At 29.4% G+C, this 15,764-nt stretch overlaps 2 protein-coding genes and 1 long non-coding RNA gene across 6 annotated transcripts in view; 1 reads left to right on the forward strand and 2 right to left on the reverse strand.

Moving 5' to 3' along the window:
* Window positions 1-15,764, reverse strand: part of Nca (neurocalcin homolog) — a 174,850-nt gene that overhangs the window by 115,086 nt on the left and 44,000 nt on the right. The window lies entirely within an intron of this gene.
* Window positions 1-15,764, reverse strand: part of LOC148234162 (neuronal calcium sensor 2) — a 163,031-nt gene that overhangs the window by 103,349 nt on the left and 43,918 nt on the right. Inside the window, exon 1 of one of the 4 annotated variants that reach the window (XM_088187391.1) lies at window positions 2,363-2,579. The exons of the other annotated variants lie outside the window; for them this stretch is intronic. The gene's annotated coding sequence lies outside the window, so the exon portion shown is untranslated. Of the gene's footprint in view, window positions 1-2,362; window positions 2,580-15,764 lie in introns of those variants that run through there. 4 annotated transcript variants of the gene reach the window in all.
* The window catches only part of LOC148234164 (uncharacterized), an 83,061-nt gene that overhangs the window by 55,238 nt on the left and 12,059 nt on the right, over window positions 1-15,764 (forward strand). The gene's annotated exons all lie outside the window — the stretch shown is intronic.

Below are 15,764 nucleotides of genomic sequence, written 5' to 3' on the forward strand. Positions count from 1 at the left end.
ATTTTAATGAAAGAGTATTAATACAGAGATAAAATTGCATCTTTTAAGAAGAAAAAATAGTTAAGGATGGTAACAGTTAAACAATAATTTTGATTATTTTTTCGCCTTGCGTGAATGTTTCACTAAATTTATGTTTTAAAGTAGATGAAGAAGTTTCTTAAGCATTTTAGAACACACACATGAATTAAAAACAATTCTTTTTTAATATTCTCGGAAAACTAATGAAGACAAATCCTGTGTTTGGAATTTGTTTTGCCGGAAGACAGCATGTTTAAGTGCAAATGATTTTAAGAACCAACTAGATGTAATAAATGACTGATTTAATAAGAATTAAAAAAAACACCCATTAAATAATTTCTGTGCGAATTTATTACGCACAAATTAACTACGTCATATATATGTGAAAAAGAATTTTATTTAATATAATATAATAAATATAATAATTCTAAGAATGCCTAAGAATATTTGCAATTCAAGGACTCAAACTCAACGAAGTCATTAAGAATTTTATTCACTTCTGTTTTATGTGTTATTTTTTAAATAACTACTAAATAAATAATATTTTAGTAACAACAAAATAAACAGGGTGTTATGTTAAAATTGTATGATGTTCCATCGCAGGACATGTTTGAGAATCCATCTGTTAGATTATTTGTTTTCATCCAATCTGCATTTAAAATCTAATTGACTTCTCATTAGGATTGAAGAGCACTGTTTTAGAAAAAGGTGTACCTTTCCCCTAACGACGACTTTTGATAAAAATACGCTTTAACATTACACCACTGTTTTTGTTACGATGTATCAAAAACAAGGTGAATTATAAACAACCCTCCAATATAATGTAAAAAAATTACAAAACGTGTCTACGATATATTTTTTTTTAATGAAATATTTTTATCATCATTCGGTAATAATTAAATACAATTACATATTAAATTACTAAAAGCACAAACTGAAATTAGCCTAATTTTGATTTATCGGGAAATTCGGGGAAGCCTTATATTACTATATAAGCTATTGTAGATAAGTTTATAATATCACTCAGATAAAATATTAATAATAAATTCATTTTCAGGTGAGCATTAGAGCTATAACCCAAAACGTAGAATAGCGATTAAATTATTTGCATTTACAACATACATTTACAAAAAGCAAAGGATAAGTTGACGGAATAGAGGTGAAGATGTTTAAGAAAGAAACCCAATTAAATATTTTATTGAGTGATTCACAAATATACATTTTAAAAAGACGTTTGATCTAAATAAAAAATATGATACATTTTATAACTATATTTAAAATCATAGTCGTTTTATTTCTATATATGTAATAGTCTGCTACTGTCAGATTATAATATAAATCACATAAACACAGTACTTTTACAACTGGATATTATATAATTTCACGTAAGCAATCTGAATAAGAGAAACACGTGTTAGTTGTGAAAGCGTCACTCTTTATATTATTAAACAACATTGCATTTTTAAAAGCTATCCGATCTTGCGTCTGTAAATGCAAGTGGAAATGAAAGAAATATCAGCTGCGGGAAAAATATGAAAACCATCTCAGAGAAAATGTGCTTTCACATGATAGAGAAAAGAGTATAAAGCTTGAAACATAGACATAGCCAGTAGCCATTTATAATTTACAAACTACGGAGAAACCATTATTTTCATTGTTTAAACAGGTAATGTTTACAATTGATCTATTATATGATAGCTATTAAGCAAGTAGTTTATCGAGGGAGAAAGAATTAAGAACTGAAATTGCTTTTAGCGTAAATTATCTGACAAGTTTAAATGAGAAAATAATGATAGATGTTTTCTTTAAAGTGACCACATTCTGTGCTTATAATGGATAGAATAGAACAAGCAATAACTGATAAATATTTCATTACTAGTAATAAATATCTAGCTATGTATTATATATAAAACGTTACTGAGCGTTATGCGACACTTATAAGGCAATTGAAAAAAATGGAAAAACTGCATTCTATCAATGAAACGTTATTTTATATGTTTTTCTAGATATAGAATTTCTAGATATCTTTTTGAGATATAATTTTATTTTCGACAGAAAATTATGTTTATAAAAAAAATTATCCTATGAGAATTTTACAATTTTTTTTAATTAATATTAAAAAAACATTGACAGAATACTATAACATTAAACTATACTATACCAAAAAACATAACATTAAAATTTATTAAGGTTTTTCAGCGATTCGCATATAATTCGCATGAAATATGGAATTACATAAATAGCAAATCACAGATTTTGCTTATTATGCAAGAGCAATAATATTTAAAACAAATAGTGTATGAGATATGAAATATAACACATGATAATACAATGAATGTTCTACCTCGTATCAGTTTCTAATAATGTCCTTAAAAGTCGGAGCACATACTGCAAAGTACTCACTGGTCACAGTACTTGCTCTAATAACGAAACGATCAAAAAACCTCAATCGTCTACACAAAACGAACGAATGGTAAAAACTTTGGAACTGTATCACTATTGTGGCAATCGCTGCTATTGACTCTACTAGGTTTCGCAACTAACTGATTCGCCTACTTAGTGACTGATTCGCATAACGTATCGGCCGGCGTCTGTCTAGTCGTCAATCATAACGTATGTGTCGCGTCAGAAAAATGGTGGAGGTAACTGGAGTGGTGAGGGAAACTGGTAAATTTTATGCAAAAAAATGTTTACACTCATTTGAATCTTTGAGCGGATGCATTTTTATAGTTCAAAAGCGCAAATATATTACAGAGCCAACAAGATATTATTATACTGTAATGCCTCCTCTACATTCTCTCAAAGTTGTGCCAAGTAGTGGATTACTTTGGTCGATTTCGGTTCTGCCTGCTCTGAAATTTCTCAGAAACTGTCTGAGGTTTGCCAAGAACAGAGAGTGAAGTGTATATTTGTATCACACTAATTGCAATAAAATTGCAATTAGTGTGATACAAGTACAATATTCAATAATTTACATATAGAAGTAATATACTAATTGATTTTTCAGCACATATAGTATTCTTGATATAATCGATTTCCTCTTCACGCAAACTCACTATAAATGCTAATATAATAAATATGCATATGTATTGGGCTTTGTATTATTTCATATTTGGAACAATGAGTCAATCTCGCGTCAATTTAATTATGTTTCAAATTGAAATTTAAATATTTCATCGGTATGAATGTCACGATAAGTTGTTAGTGTCAGCCAATGTTACGTTAGGGTGATGACGTATGTCCAATTATAATAAATGTCACCAGATACTCAATGTTGGAACAGGGTAATGAGTCGATACTGTGGTTAACGTGTTATCGAATCATGAGATAAATAAAGCATTGGATATACGAAAGACATCTATAGTTTATACCGAAAATTGAATATGCATTACACTTATTGCAAATCGCAAACAATCAACTAGAATAATTAAGGAACATCTAAATTGAAGTATCCCTAAAAATGACGTATGAATATTTTTTGCGTACACAATAAATATACAATAGCATTTTAATAAAGAAAAATAAACATAATTATTAATTTCATATATAAATCAATGTTAAAAACATTGGTAAATAGGATTTCTTTTAAATAGAATGTTGATATTTAATTTCTTAAAAAAGTAGGGTTATATTTTGTATTTTATAAAGATGTTTTTATTCCTACACAATATACTATGCCTTTGAACTGAGCAAGTATGACGTCATAGATCCATTACAGGGCAGGTGTGGCTTAAAATGCCTTTAAGTGTCCAGTGTAATCCGTGGTTATAAATTGACATCGTCATGTTTATGACTAGACCCTACATATGTTGTCATAAAACACATATTTAGCTCACTCAAAATATATTATAAATTAAAATATTTAAGCAATAAACATTTATATATTTTAGTGCTAATTCCAAAAAAATGTATCGTACAAATAAAAGATGATGTACATTTTATGAGATTTTTAGAATTATTAGATTAATTGTATTGTTAATTATAACAAATATAATATTTAAATAAAAACACATTAAAGCTAGATTTAAATCCAATAAATATTAAAATTTAAGATTTTTAAATCATTTTTCAGAGCTAGCGACACATTTTAACAACATATATATACCAAAATTAGGGACACATAATAAATAAAATTAAGTCATTTTTGGCCCATTTTTACACCTGCACAATTTGTCGTAATTTAGATGTTATGCTAACAACCGTTTCGAACAAACAAAAACACGTTTCGACAGTAAGGTCACATATTTTCAACAACAAAAGATCTTGTGGCCAAAGAATTGCGTTAATAATTGACAATATTGTAAGGACCACTCTCGAGGCGTTAATCACCCATAAATAGTGCCGAAAATACTACTTTATATTTTCATTTTTAGCCCAAAATACTATTGTTATTTTATCCATTGGTAATTGATCGCCGGAGTGATCATCTGTATCGTTTATATTTTAAGGCGTAAATCTGAAAATCGCTTTAACAGCATTGCGTTATCTGCTGTGTTTAACACATTTGGACACGGTAAGAGACGAGGAGAGACCCACGGACTAACAGCAGCACTTTTGATAACATATAATATATGTTTATAAAATGTGAAGCAACGAATTCTGACGGAATATTTAATATTATGAAATAGTAATAACCCAATAGAAATTAATTAGTGACAGATTTAAAAATATTTATAATCTAATACTGAATCTATTTTATACGATATATAGTCAATCGACTACATTGTGCGTCACGTTGAAAATCCACTTAACAGATATACCAAAAAAAATCGATTTGTTGCCAAATGTTGTATTTAAAAATATTTACCAACGTTCCAACTTGTTAGTTGTTCATATTAAATGTATATTAATTCCAAATCTATTCTTCAAGTATTAATTCGCCAATATAATCAAGTGACCAACTTAAATATACAGAACAAGATAAAAGTATTTAAAAATACACATAATGAAAATGTATAACGATTATTGCATTACGTACAGTAAGCAACAAAGAAAAGTATGTTAGTAAAACATTGCCTTGTCACATTATGGATGCAAATCGCAATACGTACTATTAGATTTGCATAAAACATTAGAGGTTATTCGTTCAGACTTTTTTGCTACGATAACAAAAATAATCTGGCGATTATTCCAATTTATTTTTCTCTTCTACTAGCAATCGTCTCTACTTTTGTTGAAATATTGTCAAGTGCGAACACATATTATTATCGTCGTTGCACGTTCAACTTTCAAAAACACGCAACGATAATACGTGAATTCTATTCTAGGTATGTATAATATATAAAAGACCGGTGTCGATTGTCAACTAAAACACGACAGAAATTTCGCTGCTAGGACAATACACGAATATGCCATTTTTCACAGATACATGTATATACACATAAATTTGTACATAGTACATACGTATATACAAAAGTCGATATATGTACTCTTTTTGTAGTATACAAAAGACACTCACAGTGAAAAATAAATATTTATAAAAATAAACGGAAATAGGTAAACAGGCACATCGAACATTATTATGCACAGCACAGAAACATTACTTTCGGTAAAACCGTTATAGTAAAAATGAACCCGTGAATAAAATTTACGATCCTAAAAATATCGCCTGTACAATCTATTAGTTTCGATTACACTCAACAAATTATACGGTGAAACTAGCTGTAACATTTCTTCTATAAAATCATATTTTTATAAATATCATCGATTTTTATGACTTTTAAACATGGTCCTGGCACGCGGTCGATGCGGGCGAGTGTTTTGGTAACACCCCGTGAGTCGGTTCGAACGAGAAAATATTTCTTTAACACTCGGTGAATCAATGCGAGCAAGAAAGAAATTGAGCGATATGAAGGCATAGAGAGACACAAAGTCGTGACGTATAGTGCTGCAAACAGCGAACTATAGATGTCGTACAGCTTTGACTTCTAGACCTTTGGAGTGCCGTCGACAGATGGCACACACATTGACGTTCTTGTGACGATACGAGCTTCGACGGGTTGATGACAGTACTATTTTATTGTAACTTAGTTTCTGAATAAAAACCTTATCGATAAACTGTATTGAATGCCTTTACAAAATCGGTGTACATGACGTCGATTAAAGTTTATGCAACGATGAACGTCGTTACTGACCTGGAAAAGCATTACGAGTTAGTCACTGTGGGGTGACTAGTCTCCAATTCGAGTAATCGAGTACTCGATACTCGAGTATTTTTGTCTATTTTTTAAGTACTTGATAATCGAGTATTTGGAAAATTACTCGATTAATACTCGAAATTAAAAAATTTTGAAATATTTCAGAAACAAAAATAACTTTAACTCGGTCCGGTAAAGGTTAACGTCTTGCTTTTATTTGGCGTTTATGCCCGAAGTCCCGAGTTAGAGCGGTTACTATCAGGTATAATTTTTTCATAGTTCCATAGTTGCATAGTTCCGGTCGTCGGCTATGTTAGTGGGTACGACGGAGAAATTTCTTTTGTGCTTTCTGTTCGACAGTCCCGACTTATCTAATTTATGGCAATGAACAATATGAAATATCAACAAAAAAAAATTTTAGGTTTTATGACTATGCAGTTGTAGCGTAAAGTGTTGAATTGCTTATACTGATCCCTCAGCTTAAAATATAAATCAAAACAATTGTGTGTTTTAAAGGCATTTAAAGTAAAGTCAGTACTTTGCGAACCGTTTAGCTCTAGAGTGAAAGAGATTCACCCAAATACATCTTCGAAGGATATAGATTTAAATTCTTCGCATTAATCAGAAGGAGTAGAATATTGTATATTGTTAAGAAAAAAAATCTATTTAAGAAGAATTACAAAATGCTATTTTGTCTATAGTCGAAGGAAATAAGAAAAAAGCAGAGAAGGGAATGAAAGAATAGAACATAAAAAGAGAGTTCAAAAAATTTTATATCTATAAAAAGCGAACAGATATAAATTAGAAGCCTTATCCAACGCGTAAATGACAATAAGACCAACATCAACAGCAACGAAAAGGGTTTTTTCCATAACGGGAATAATAAAACCAAAGGTTAGCAGTAATATTAAATTCGAGACACTTTTTGCATTATTGTTTTTAAAAAGTATGTTCGTGAAGTTAAAATAATTGTAAAAATTAACATACTAAGTATTTCATTTATTTATTTATATGTACACGAATTTGAATAATAGCTATTTTGGTACATTTGGTAAATACTCGAAAGTACTCGAGTACTCGAGTATTTTAAAATTTTAATATTCGATACTCGAGTAGTTGATGGTTCGAGTAATTGGAGACTCTAGGGGTGACGCTTGTTGGTCAATAAGACTTTACTGACAGTAATTGAAACAAATGTGTAACGATTCATATACAACACTAGTAAAGAAACACGGCACACGCGCGTCTGAAATTCCGTCTGAAATATATAACTTGGTACAAAAACCACACTCGACTCCACTGCATATCAACGTTCAAGAACTTCGTTACACGGATCTCTTCGACCAAGGACCTACGCCTCGCCTTCTATTTAAACATACCGACGATTTCAAGAGGAACATATCGACACAAACAAAGATTTACTATCAAAGCCACTATGTAAGACCCATAAGCTTTAGAACCTCTCGTATCAACGAAACATCTATAGGCCTGTAGTTTTCAATAGAATCGTCACCATTTCATAAATGAAAGTGACTTTTATTCAAGATTTATGATACAAGAGATTAGTTGAAAATACACTTAATATAATCAAGACCTGACAGCTCTTGAGTGTGAGAGCAAATACAAAAAATACTAAGGTAAAAATATCCGTCTGGAACTTTCCAAACCCAAACTTTGTCTGTTATCCAACTCGTTTATTGCCAACATTGCGTCTCTGATCGCGATCAGGATAAATAATTTAAATCGCTTTGATTTGTCAGATCTTAACATGAATACAATACAACAGCATATATACAAAGGTCAAACGTAACGTCACGAGCGTTAGAACAAGCGAGTGCAGTCAATGGGAATCAACCCCCTAAATTACATGCATGAGTATATAGCGTTTAATACTACGAGCTTTGCCCGTGTATTTGTTTTTCTCTAACAGAAATTTTTAATTCCGATTAACCAAAAATCTATTATGATATATATATTAAATAAAAAATTAAATTTATATATTTTAGCTAGAATTACTTATAGTAACTTGACACGTACATACATGTTTCAAGTAATAAAAAACAATAATCACACGCGGGTTTTATTTGTATTCTCTAATCTATTAGTATCCCTTTCACTGTTGACATTACACGCAAGCTGTCGTACAATAGTGAGTAATATCAGTATTTGAATTAATAATCAAAATATTACCAGGTTCGATGGAAACGTTCAAGAGAAAAATATAAATATTTGAGACGTAGAAGAATATAAATATGACTAGAATGATATAACCGATTGTCTAAGACACAACTGCAATTAAGTACAGAGTTTTACAAGTTTATGCACCTTTTAAATTGCTTCTAGAAACCGCAGGAAAGGAACCGCGCAGGCAAGAGCGCGCGGAAGTTTGCGCCTTGGAAATTTAGTCGCAAAGGATCGCTTCACATGGAACAACGCGCATTCTACGTAAAACAGTTTTACAGTAACAACGATTATTTTGCGCAACTGTTTCGCGCTTACTACCGATTACACATTGTGAATCAATGTCCGAGTGTTAATTTAATTAAATTGTTGCTCAGCAAGTTCAAGGAGACAGGAGAATCAAAGAGAATGTCGCGAAAGTAAATGAGTCTGTAAAATAAAATTCCGGCTTGTCGACTCGCAAGCATTCTGCTACTATAGCGATACCAAGATCAACTTGCGTAGAAATTTTGAAACTGGACTTGAATCTTTACGCATATACGGTGCAAGATTGATAATCCTAACAAACTGAAACCGCGTAAATGGGACATCCTGTGCTCCACTCCCCGCAGCCCAAATTTGATACCTCTTGCTTTTTATGGGGTTAACTCAAAAGTCGTGTTCACTTGAATAAACCAGCTACAATAACCCAAATTAAGGCGAATATTAATCAAGAGAAAGCCAGAATCCCACGCGCTTTGTGTCAAAGAGTGTTTCAAAATTAATATGATTTTCTTAATTGTATTTTTTCAGTGAAATAAACATTCATTATTATGTGATCTGAAGTTTTTTTTATTGATTTTTTATAAGTAGAAAAACTTATGGCCAACCCTGTATAAGCCAAGTTCAAGCAACTGTTAACCCAGAAGGATGAAGTACAAAACCTGAGGGAGTAATGTACCTGCAAAAAATGTTCCATTATTAAAGTAATAACATGTCATTTTTACCAATTATCATACTTTTAATATGTGTAGTATGGTTTACTGGCGTAGTGAAATGTTCATCAGGTCCACAAGCACTCGATCAATAGCATTTGATTACGATGTTTGATTTGTGTTTGTGTACATTACCATTCCGCAAAGATACACATAGTAATTTGTGATCGTGGTTTGGCATGCGTTTGTGTACAAATGTGTAGTGGATTTTTTCCCTCCTACCTGGTCGACCACATCTGATAGGTGCAATTAAACCACACCGTGTATACTTTACAAGCGATTTAGTGCACAGAGATTGAGTATAACTACATGTGTATGTAAATATAAATATGTAAATATTTTAATGTTTATTTACTGTAGCAATAAAAACCAATAAAAATGACAAGTTAACCAAAAACATTTTTAGTATTTAAAGACAAGGTAGATTTAACAGGTATATAAAATCCAAGCCAAAATATTTCATAAAAACGTTTAAAATATGTTTTTATATAATAACTATAAATTTTTCATTTATTATATCTATTGAAAAAATTTATCGTGCATTTTTTTTAATTTTTATTTGGGCGATGGACTCGGTGGTTGGCGATGGAGGAGCCATGGAGGGCAACGTAGAAGTTGGAAAAAAGTTTTATGTTTAAAAAAGAATGTTGTGCGAAAATGTTTCAGGCATTTTATATTTATAATATTGTTTAATAGTAATAGTAAGTAAATATCTTTTGCATAAAACAATGCGTTTTATGATCTTTGAAAAGGGCTTAAAATGTAGAGATCCAATTATGTAATATTTTAAAAGCAACACAATTTTACCAGAAAATAAAGCATACATTTGATTCATAAAAGGACAAAAAAATTATTGTACACTGAAAATTACTCATTGAATATTTTAAAAGAGTTTTTGAAAAAGAAAAAATATTCCCATGTCAGTTGCTATTAATGGAGTTCCGAGTATTATTTGAAAAAAATGGTACCAAATGTATTTGCTGTACGTTGTGTGATTTATCGAGCATATAGTTGCAAAAATCTTAGCGATCGCCTGCTTCTCTTATTAAACGATGTCAGAAGTCATTCACTTAATCATAGATTATCTATACAACGATGAGTCAATTAAATTTGAAAATTTATTGCCTTATATGATGACGTTTTCAATTGCTCATTGCATTTTTTCACTTAGCTTTAGATATATCACGTAGGTGCGCATGTTTCTGCAAAGTGTTTCCAGTTTTTGCCCTATTTTTAACCGACCACATTTGCCGCATATTTAAAACTAATATGGCATATCGCTCTCGTGAATACGCTTCAGTACCTCGGCGCAGTTAAATTTAACCTTGCGGAAGTTCCGCGCCTCGCTCGGATGACAACCAAGATCGATAGAACGAGTTCAGGAAAAACTTTTACGTGATAACCTGAAAAGCTTGTTTTTTTGAAAAGTGACAAACGTCCGTTTGTTTTATAAAAAACGTGGTTGAAAATCACTCAATGAATAGCAGATTTTTTTTTATTAAATGCTTTTAATTAAAAAAATATTTTTAATGTATTTATTTATTAGCTTTATGCCAATGCACCTTACACATAAAAAATAATAATAAAACAAAATACAATTGAAAAAACATAGACCAAATCTATACTATTTGACAGATAGTTAAAAAGTCCCAAAATAATACTCAGAAACACAAGCGCTGGAAATTATATGGCAGACAAAAAAGTTTTTCTTGAATCTCCGGATTGTGTATATTCGCTAACAGAAGCTTGAAGCGTCGGCGCGACTCAAGGAAATCATATTCCAGCATACCTTGTAGGAATTTTTTGGGAAATAAAAATAGATAATATTTATATTGAGAAACTTTGATGGACCATTTCTATTAAAAGTAAATTGCTTGCATTATTTGCCAACTAGTCTATATAAGCACACTCAAGGCTACTGCGCACTTTGTGTTTAAAGCACAAAGTACCTTCGAGCTCTTTAATTAATGCGCGTATCGCAAGACAAATACCAAAATCTTAGTGGCTTTAATGCATATGTTTTCTATATACTGATTGAATATGTGTCCTTTTGAAATAAGACACCCTAATTAGTTACCACTCCTTTGCTATGAAGCACATTGTTATATATTCTATAATCAAATTTAAGTGGTGCTTTTTCTTTAGTAATGATATTTGTAATGCTAAATATCATTATTAGTAGTAATAACGTGTTCAATGCTTAACTCTTGATAAAGGTATTATTGCTTAATATTTTAATAAAATTATTAATTATTTTTCAGAGGCAATTTGATGACCTATGTGACGACAACGTAGAATTGGTATATATAAACAAAAATTTAAGTCACTGTCAGCAAGTATTATTTTTTTATAAAGAACTACATAAGTTTGATGTAACTGAATTTGCTGTTCCAAAAGAGAAATAAATGCACAAAAGAAAAATTGATAAAAAAACCATGACGTAGATATTTTGCTACATCGGACTTAAAAATAACCTACTCTTAGATATTTTGGCTATCGATTATTTCAGGTATGTAATCCATATTTACAATCATTGTAAAATGTTGTTTATTAGATAACATCCAAGAAACTACACATTTATAAGCTGTCTGTTGGCTGATATATATACAGCGTTTCTACTGCGACCTTAACTTTCAATCTTCATACATACTAAGAATATATTACACGTTCACGTTTAAAACGTACCTGATTTATTTGCAATTCGTCAAATCTAACGAATATGTGCATTAAATCAGAAGCAATGATAATTTTTATATATTGTAAAAGGAAAAACTCACTTTTCGGCCTTGGAGCTCGTCGACAAGAATTCAAAATTTGAAGATTTCATCACGAAGATTGTTTTATGATTGTTTATCTAGTCTAACCAATGTATTCTTATAGTTCTTACACACATTATGTATATGTTTCAATTTCATAGTTATAACATACCTTGTTAATTTGCAATCCGATTATTTGTATTCAGTCAAATGGAACAACGCACATGACGAATAAATGAAAATTATTGTCGCATAGCAATATTTTAATAATAAATAATATTTATTTAAACTGTTGTCACGTTGATGTCGGCCATTTTGTTTTTTATTTAAATGCTTATTTTTCATTGGTCGACAACAAAAGAATACATTAGCGGAGTCTCAAAAATCATCGTGCTAGCTCTATTTTTATTTTTATTAAATAAAATTTATTTTATTTCCTTTGTTTACGTGTATTATTATATAAAGTTCATACAAAGCGATACGATTTACAAAGTAGAATATTAAGTATATAATGTTTTATTTTAATCAGAAGCGGCTTAGAACAAGTATATATAAGATTATAAAATAAACTAAAGAGAGTAGTTATTTAATAAATAAATTGGTAGAAGTATATACATATATATGTATATATATATAATATATACGTATAGTGTATCAAAGGCACTAAAGTGCATTATATTATAGCTCGTGTGTATGATCAAAGCTTTCATGCTCGGTAAGTGTGACACGAAAGGTCGTTCTTGTAAGTTAAAAGAGCGATGTGATTAGTAACCGTGAAGGAACTGCATTGGATCAATTTTTCAGGGCGGTAAAGCCTTTTTCTAAAAATAAAAATACTTAGTGGTATAGTATGAGGTTGAACATAAACAGCAAACGATCGGTATGTTTTATTTAAGCTCAAACCGTAAGTCCACATTTAAAACATCAATAATTTAAAAGTATATATCGAAATGTTTGCTTAATTATTTTTAACAAAACATATGTAAAATATAAGTTGATATTTATTAACGGTAGAAAAACATGATGAAGATTTGATTATACATTGTCGGCACTTGGGGCTCTCCATAATTCAACTTCAATCAACGATTTGCTGATATTCTTAAAATAAACATACTTAATTGGGTGTTAGGGCCCAGAAAATTCTTTCAAAAAACAATACGAACTTGTATAAGAAACAACAAATAAAAAGCCGAACATTGATTGCTGTCAGCACACCGGGTCCATCCTTCTCATTATGATTATTTTTAATTTAATTATGTTTCGTTATTTTATTTTTCATGTTTCTCTGCAAATGTAACTATGGTTGATTTTATTTATTATTTTTATAATATAATATAAGCATCAGGGTATCACATTTATAATACCATTTTATTATAAATTAAATATATTTCGTAGATAAAATTATAGATATGTTTACAAAATAGCAGGTTAAACTTTGTAAATACCCTTTAAAATAATTTATTAATAACTATTATCCACGAGTGATGATAAGAGTGTCTTGAAATATGGTTATTAAAAAAGGCAGTTTTAGTAAGAAGTTAATACTACTTTAACTATCACTTTACACCCACACGCGCTTGTTTGTTAATATCATAAATAATAAAAATATTACCTCCCTTTTTATATATTTAATATAATTTTTGTAAAGTATGTTCCAGGATTGAAAATCAGCCATTAATTCACACGGGTATTAAAAAATATTTCATGGTTTTGGAAAACATGTCTTTGAGATAAGAATTTATTGAAGATATACTTTTAATTAACTAACTATCTAAACGTTATTACTTATTTGATCAACTAAATATGAACTTATTGTCGCGTATATACTGCAAAATATAACTTATTCATCAAGTTGTTCAAAAATATTATTACGCTTATTCTATTTTACGTTATGTTTTAATCTGTTAATTAAGTGTATTTAACGTTTAATCATACAACGAAACTTATATTTAAATAAGAATAAGTCATTGCAAATAACTTTATTAGTGCAAATCATTTTCGAGAAGTTTTCGTTCCAAATAGAAGCAAATAACAACAAGAGGAGTAGTAGCAGCACGATCATGAATTAGATTAGCAAAGTTACAAGATTAGTTTTGCAGTTCACTCTGACACGAGCAACAAGTAAATTTTACCATGTAGTTGTTTCGTACATAGAATGTTTTATTAGTTAATATAACTAATAATGAAGTTTTATTTTAAAAAATAGGTGGCAAATTTTTTTTTAATAGATTAAAAGTCATATATTCATTTATAAAAATGTTTATCGTATCGCTGTAGCAAAAAAATCTATAAGTTACTTCCAACAAACAACTGTAGCATATACTTTAGATCGCCTTAAATAACAACTGTATTAGAAAATGCTACCAAAAAACTAATTACAAAAAAAAATATAATTTTGTGTAAAAAATCTTAGCATATTTTTAATAAATTTAGAAACATTTATAAGCAATAAAAAAGTATTGTAAAAAAATAATACTAACCATTAAAGAAACAAGCAATGTTTCAAATACAAAAAAATGGCAAAGTGATTAAATAAATAGCAATAAAAAATACTACATACACAAATAATTTCTTTATGAAAAAAGTATATCATAAAAAGGTTAGCTTTTTAGATTGATACTAAATAAATTCAAATATGTATTGTGAATAAATTATATTTTTATGGGTATTAAATATAAAAACCTTTATATGTGTACTATTCGTTGATTAAGGGTACGAATCTCACTTTAGTTATAAATAATTATAATATAAATCGATCGATCAAGTCTCTTTGATCGAAAGGTGGTTAATTAAAATCGAGCTGAACTGTAACATTTGCGATACGTAGTTCTCTACAACTACTAATATAATTTATCGGAATATTTTCTTCATAAATATTAATAGGTAATGACATGTTTACTAACATATGCATAGTTCTGAAATATTTGGACATTCGGTATTTGATATTATTTTAAGAGAAAAAAAAAATATTTATGATAGATTTAGCTTAGAACTAGTTAACGGATATTATAGCTATTATATACAAATTATAACAAAATTGTCAGTTAACATGTTTTTAAAATATGCTATATTACATTTATAAATCAAATTAAAATAGTAATTTTGTGATTTTTTAAAAACAAATCGTTTTATACGAATAATCGGTAATTAATCTACAATCATCTTGTAATTTTATATATAAATCTCAGCAAAATCTTTGTATAAAGTATATACCAGGCCCGATTAACAAGTTAATCGCGCAATTGATTTGATTAGAAGTATTTTTATTATTCAATAAACAAGGTTAATAAGAATCCTATACCTTAAGAATAAACGTTTTAACAGATTTAATTTTTTTATAGAAAGATCTGACGTGCAATAATTTGATTACAGATAAATATGTGTCCGAAATTCAGAACGTTATGCCAAATTTTTAGAAGAGGGTTAATAATTTTATCAAAATTGCACCCATGGTACAATTTATGATTAATCCATGGGAATTACGAAAATATGAAATGAGTAGAAAGCAAATTTTCAGAGCTATTTCATTTCTAAAATTTAGCTCTTAAAAATGAAATTATTACCTTGCGATGATATATTCCTTTTAAAGCTAGATTTTTTTATGATTTTTGCAGGTATGTTTGCAATGGTAAATTTTTAGATTTAAGGAGATATTATATTATCTATTATATTAGTGTGAATCAAATGACAAAAAATAA

The sequence above is a fragment of the Plectrocnemia conspersa genome, unplaced genomic scaffold (genome assembly GCF_051122295.1).
Source record: "Plectrocnemia conspersa isolate PC_06_02 unplaced genomic scaffold, ASM5112229v1 ptg000006l, whole genome shotgun sequence".
NCBI classification, from domain to species: domain Eukaryota; kingdom Metazoa; phylum Arthropoda; class Insecta; order Trichoptera; family Polycentropodidae; genus Plectrocnemia; species Plectrocnemia conspersa.